Source organism: Perca fluviatilis, chromosome 1, assembly GCF_010015445.1.
Source record: "Perca fluviatilis chromosome 1, GENO_Pfluv_1.0, whole genome shotgun sequence".
NCBI classification, from domain to species: Eukaryota; Metazoa; Chordata; class Actinopteri; order Perciformes; family Percidae; genus Perca; species Perca fluviatilis.
This window is the reverse complement of record NC_053112.1, coordinates 40,370,101-40,377,182: the sequence shown is the minus strand read 5'-3', so window position 1 is coordinate 40,377,182 and position 7,082 is coordinate 40,370,101. Positions and strand designations below refer to the sequence as shown.

Genomic DNA, 7,082 nt, shown 5'->3' with positions numbered 1-7,082 from the left:
CTAAAGTAAGGTGCGCTTTTTTCACCACTAAAAATCATTGTTTGTTTACAGATTTACACAAACTCTCTCCCACACACAGACATGCATACATACATGCATGCACACACACACACACACACACACACACACACGCATACATACACACACACACACACACACGCATACATACACGCACACACACACACACACCCAACCCACACACACACACCCACACTGTAACCCTTTGATGTAAATTTACAGCTAAAATCTCACAGTATCTTACTGTTTTAATGTTATACAGGATCATACTGTAAGTGGCAATGCATTCTGGGAGAAAATAATGATATTACAGCACCATCACCAGAATGTTGCAGATTATAGGGATTTACTGTTAATCGGCGCAGCTTCTCGCGGAAAAATAAAGAAAAAGCGGGAATTACACTTTGAATTTGAACATATTTATTTTTCTGACCAGTCTATTTTAAGACATGCAGCACATTCCACTGTTGCTACTCTTTCCAAATTATGCTTTAAGGGAAAAAAGTGTGATTAGCAGCTAATAATTAGTGAGAAAATATTTAGTATAACAGGACTATATCTTACAGCAAAGAGTGTGTCTATTATTTGTATGTGTATGGGTGTGGGAGGGGGGGGGGAAGAACTTTTTCTCACGGTGACTGGCTCGGACTCGGTCGGTGATGCGTATCATCATTCAGTCTCTGAAGGAAAACGCATGGACAGTAGCAGCTGCATCAAGAGGACGCGATTTTTCAACATTAATGTAAGTTTCAAAATCTTTTTATTTGCCTGCATGCCTTGAAATGTTATTAAGGATAGTTTTATCGATTTATTTGTTGTCAGATATGGCAGCAGATCACTCAGTAACATTAACGTTAAGCTAGCTAGCTAGTAAAGTTAAGCATCAGTTAATGTTGGCTAACGTTAGCTGACAGGTCACGGTCACTAACGTTACCACTAGCTAACACAATTAGTTATCGTTAGAAGATTTCCTCAAGGAGCCTAACGTTAGACTGTACAGACATTTTGGAGCGTGATCTTTAAAAATAAAACAAAAAAATCCTGAACACTGCTGAATCTCATATTATCTCTTTTTTTTCTTCTTAAACTAAAGTTACTGTAACCTTACAGACTTTTTTGTGTTCTCATATTTACTCCTAAAACTATAACTTTAGCTAGATAACGGACTTTTTGTGCAAAAGAAGAGAACGTTATAATATTGACGTGTCTCTATCTATTTTCGGACGGTTTCATTGTCAATTTTGTGGCTTCATCTTTGTAATTTTTTTATACTTTAGGCGGACTTTTTTTGCTAATGAACATTGTTTAGTCATATTTGCTTAGTTTTACTTCTAAAACTAGCTATAACTTTAGATTACAGACTTTTTTTGTGCAAACGAAGATATAATATTGATGTGTTATCTATTCTCAAACGGTTTTATTGTCAATTTTGTGGCTTCATATTTGTAATTTTTTTTCAAAAACACATTTGGCGGACTTTTTTTGTTAACGAACATTTGAAACTGTTCTATTGTAAACTCAGTGGCTTCATATTTGCTCCTTTTCCCATCTAAAACTAACTTTAGTTAACAGGCATTTTTTTCTTCTTTTTTTGTATTTGTTGGATAAAGCCACAATGCCTAATATTTTGTTTTATATTTCTAGTCACCAAAGTCTAATTCTACCATAGCCATACGGCAGGGTTACATTGGGCGGGGATCCGGGCTCAGCCGCGGCACATACCATCTAAATATGTCACATACAATTTGATGAAAGTGATGCTTTTGACAACATGATATTGCTGCCCAGAACTGCAGACAATTCACCACTGCGGGTCAACTACATAACGCCAACGTGTCTACGTTGGTAGGATTAACAGATAAAATGCCTTCTCCTTTTTTCTCAGCTGTTGCTACTGTCTCTTCATGTGGCACATTATGTTTGGCACATTGTATGGGTCACTTCTTATATCATAACAAGGTAATACAGTGTGTAATCATTAGTGATGACTGATTAACAGTAATGTAAATGCTAAATGCCCTAATACCTGTTGATACTACAACAATGCAGAGTATAGTATAGGCTCTTAAAGCCCATGTTGCAAGTTAACCACCACTGTTGATTAATAGGTACATATAGCACTCCTATATGTATATCATTGTTAAAAATGTCTCCAAATAGTGTTAAAGGCCAGTTTTTGTCAGGTTTTTTGGCGTTTTGGTATTAGTGTTTTTTTTCGCACCGTGATGACGCTCACGTTGGGGAGATGTGTATCAGCCTAGTACTGTAACTATGGGGACTGACTGGGATGAGGAAGAGGGTTTTTTGCTGTCCGTGAATAGCACCAAGTGAAAGTCAATGTTTTATTTATATCTAGTGACAGTGATCATGTCGTTAGTTCAGATAAGTACCGCTAAACTTATCTAGATCTAGAAAATACAAGGCATCATGCTAGCTATGTGCTAACTTGCCAGTCCCACCTGTGAAATCCCCCCGATGGTTGTAAACACATAGATATGATTGATATCATGATTAGATATCTCACGTTTTGATGGTAGCCTACTAGCTCCAGTAACAACATATTTGCCTGGTGTTTATTTATTACTTGGACGGGGATGCTGTTCAGCTTCTTACAAGTTTAGACAGCTAGCTAACGCTACACGCCGCTAACGTTTAGCGCAACAGCATTAGCCTAGCCGGCTAGGTAAATTTTACGACTGCCTTCGAGTTTCCTATATCTGCGTCCGCTTGTCAACATAAAGACTTGTAGCGTTAGTGCTCCTTTTGTACCATAACTTTATTGAATGAAACGTTAAACTTCGGCCCTACGAGATGGTTTTTGTTAGTTAGTTAGTTACCAAAGCTAACTGGCTATAGTTAGCTCGGAACGTATGCTAGCGGACATTAGCTAACGTTGCATAGCCAGCAAGCAGCTTCGGCGAGCTAACCTCGACAGCTAACACATCCATGTGTCTCCATTTCAAACATCGCTGCAGATTGACTGCTTTTAACAGCAGAGGTTGATTGTGGGCAACATACTGTCGCGGTTAGCTCCCCGAAACTACTGCCGATTGCCGAAGTTGCTGGCTGGCTACGCAACGTTAGCTAATCCCGCTAGCATACGTACAGGCTAACTATAGCCAGTTAGCTTTGTGTGTAATGTTACAAAAAAAACACCTATTTCGTAGGAGCGAAGCTTAATATTTCATTCAATAAAAGTATGATACAAAAGGAGCACTAACGCCACATGTCTTGTGTTGACAACGTGGACGCAGTCTAGGCAGCATTGTAATAACGGTATTTAACTAGCAGTCTAAGCTAACGCTGTTGCGCTAACGTTAGCAAACGTCGGCGTATCGTTAGCTAGCTGTTTAAACTTGTGAAAAGCCGAATAGCATCCCCGTCCAAGCTGCCTTTCACTTAATATTCACATAATAAAGACACATTGACTCGGTCGAGACCAAAAGCCATATTTTGTCAGATCAGTGGCAGCAACCATGACCGGGACAGTGAACCGAGACGGGGCTTTCGCATATCGTCTCCCCAACGTGACGTCATGCAATGCATTGTGGGGGAAAGACAAACCGCTGTAAAATAGTACCTACTTTTTCGTGTTATATTCTGTTTTGTGATACCTAACAACATCAAATACATGAATACCAGTTTAAATGTTTATTACCAACAAGCAATTACCACAAATTCGTTGGAAAATTAAACTTGCAACATGGGCTTTAACATTACAGTTTTGCACATATCATGTAAGACTCAATTTCTCGGCATACCCCCGGACCCTCCTAGGGAGAGCACCCTCACATAACAAATCACAATTTAACCCCTGGCCATACATATGAAGACATACAATCAAATTGTGTCTATATAAATAAATTCAGATCAAATTAATTTGAACAGTGAAATCATATTGTTGCCATTTCTATTAACTATTCATATTTTTTTCAGGTCCAGCTTTGCTCAGCGGTGGTTTGTGAGCGTGGAGGGCTAGGTTGTCAGTGAGGGAGTGTCCTTTGTGCTGGGGCTTGCTGGTCTAATGTCAACTTTCTACAACTTTAACCTGCAATACCAGGACTATGCTGCATGGTCGTTGGAGTTCATTCAGAGGTAGGAGATTTCCCACACATAATACACACCTGGATTGACTTTTTATTGATTAAGTTCTCCGAGATTAGAATTTCAGTAGCTAAAGCTGCTGATGTACTACAAGCATATACATTTACTAAAATGTAAAAAAATAATAAAAATACTTAGGGGTTTGACGTCATTTCGCGACACCAAATCTGGATCGGGTGAAACCAAACCAAAACTATAGGTCTGCTTGTGCACAGCTCATTTGGTGTACAATGTGCAGCACACAATAGGCTGTAAGTACCTATCGCCACGCCCACGCTGTAGCAGCGCACTCTGTACTAGAGATGCACCGATTGACCGGCTTGGTGACCTGCCGAATTGGGCGATTGTCGGTAACGGATCGGCCCGGTCGCGTGTTGAAGCGGCGTGTCCTATTCTCCGACTCGACATGCACTCTCACTCTCTTTGTTATTTATATATTATTGTATAGCCATTACTTGTTTTTCCTGCTAATAAATCACATATTTTTAGTTGAATATTGGATGTGAAAAGAAGGGTACGGTTCTAACATTTACTAACTTTAGATGTGTGTGGATTACCCACACCAGGAGTAATTATATAGTTCTATTTTATAGTGATCCATTATCTGTTCAAAACATGTTCTATAAAAGAAAAGATAGAAAATAAAATATTTGTGGTGCTTTAAAGTGGTTAGAATTAGTTTTTATCGGAATCGCCTAAAATTGGTATCGGCAGATCAAACTCAATGAAAAATCGGAATCGGCCTAGAAAGTTGTAATCGGTGCATCTCTAGTAACTACCTACCATTAAGCAGCATTGTTACATTTTGTGACATTTCAAAATAATAGAATGTTTTTTCTCATTCAAGTTTTCTAAAATAATACTGTAAAAACACAGCTCTAATGTTCATGAAATATTCTCCACAAATGCAGGAGGAAAAAAGTCTACTTAATAATTGTATTAGGCTTTAAAATATGTTTTCCAGAAATGACATACTTATGGAGATTTCTTAATTATTGGTAACTGTATTTATTTCCTTTGGAATGTGTACTTATACATTGGTATAAATATTATACTGTTTTTTAAACCTGTTTAGTAGCTGAATACTACTTGTATAAGAAAAACACAAATTAAGGTGTAGCTCCTTTAACACTGAAAGACTATATGTTCTCCAAAATTAACCGTTTCTTCAATAACCTATAGCATTTGTGTTACATTGTCATTTAGAATCTGCATGGGGATTAATCCTGAGAGAGGATCAAAGGCATACAGTGGACAGGCACCCAGCAGAAAAACTGGAAAGATGGTCCAGAAGAAACCATCAACAGTGAACCTGCATGTCTGCACCCTAATCAGGAAGCTCAACGACTTCAAGTGGGACTTTGTTTGATCTTCTCTCATAGCATTGTATTGTTTAGGTGCAGATACCATTTGTCAATTATCAATGAACAATATATGCCGATAAATACTGATCGATTTTGTGTTGTTTAGTTTAGTTATTGCAGCTGATAGAGCTGTATTATTGTATTGGCCAGTTTCCCTGTTTGCAGTGTATTGGGATCGTGACTGGCTATATAATGGTGTGTGACTCCATGGAGCTCAACAGGGACTTCACTTTTTTTTTACGGTGGTTCCAGAAGTGTTTCATTGACATTTCAAAAATTGGTCATATATAGGTTTAACCCTGGAACTGAGCCAACCAGCTACAAGATGAGTTACTAGTTTTGGTGATTATGAAACATTTGATTCAGCGCTACTAAAAACATTTTGAAAACAAGTTACAATACTGTGTAGAGAAACTATCATAGATGTTCAATGGTAGAGGCTCGCGCTCTAGCCGTTCACGGTTTTGTGGATACGGTAAACGGTTCTATGGTAACGAGTTGGGCCAATCAGAGACATTACTGTTACACTTAGGATTGTGGGTAGTGTAATTTCCCTCCATAAGATCACACATAAAACATGTTTTTCTTAATGCAAGTTTGATTTCATACGGACCTCTTGCTTTTACAACCTTGTAGCTCGGGGTCAGTCTGCCTCGGATGATTTAGATTGCTAATGATAGACACATTTTCTATTGTATGCAGACAAGTGCGTATGTTGGATGTCACGAACACGCCGCAAAACGGGTGTTAACTTTTTCTGCTACGGCATTGATACAGTTCACAAAACTGCAAACTGCTGTACCTTTCTTTAAACGTGCTGTATACTCACATGATATTTACTATACAGTATAAATAAAGAGTTAATTAGATTTTGAATCTTGCCTTTTTCATTGTTATTTAGGACTGATTATTTATTGCGTCTTCTCCTAAGGTAGAATTTAAAGCTGCAGAATTTCTTTTTCTGCATCAGTATTCTGAGATTTTTATAATAGTATTACTTTATGCTGCCAACACAAGTGTATAAATGTAAAACAAATTAAATAATACATTTATTTACAGTAAATAAAAAAAGACATGAACATAAAAGGATATTTTAGATTTACAGTGTAATATTGGCGAAGTAGCTGCCAGTAAAATACAGTAAATTAAAATAATACAGTAAGAAACTGTATGTCTATTTACAGTAAAATACCTTAAATTTAAAATACAGTATGCCTACTGTAAATAAACAGTAGTTTATTGGCGAAGCTGCTGCCAGTATATTACTGTAAATTCAAATACAGTTAGTAACTGTATACCTGTTTACAGTTAAGTACTGTAGTTTTAAAATACAGTATGCCTACTGTAAATAAACAGTAATTTACTGGCGAAGCTGCTGCCAGTATATTACTGTAAATTCATATAATACAGTACTTAACTGTATACCTGTTTACAGTTAAGTACTGTAGTTTTAAAATACAGTATGCTTACTGTAAATAAACAGTAGTTTACTGGCGAAGCTGCTGCCAGTATATTACTGTAAATTTACAGTAAAAGTTTTACAGTCCACCCACCCAAACACCTACATACAACAATATACATATATACACACACACA

The 7,082-nt window shown here is 37.4% G+C and overlaps 1 long non-coding RNA gene across 1 annotated transcript; it reads left to right on the top strand.

The window, feature by feature from the left end:
- Nucleotides 1-639: 639 nt before the first annotated feature.
- Nucleotides 640-5,708, top strand: LOC120573049. Its single transcript, XR_005641636.1, has 3 exons — nucleotides 640-760; nucleotides 3,955-4,113; nucleotides 5,329-5,708. It is a non-coding gene; the product is annotated as an uncharacterized LOC120573049 (long non-coding RNA).
- Nucleotides 5,709-7,082: the final 1,374 nt, after the last annotated feature.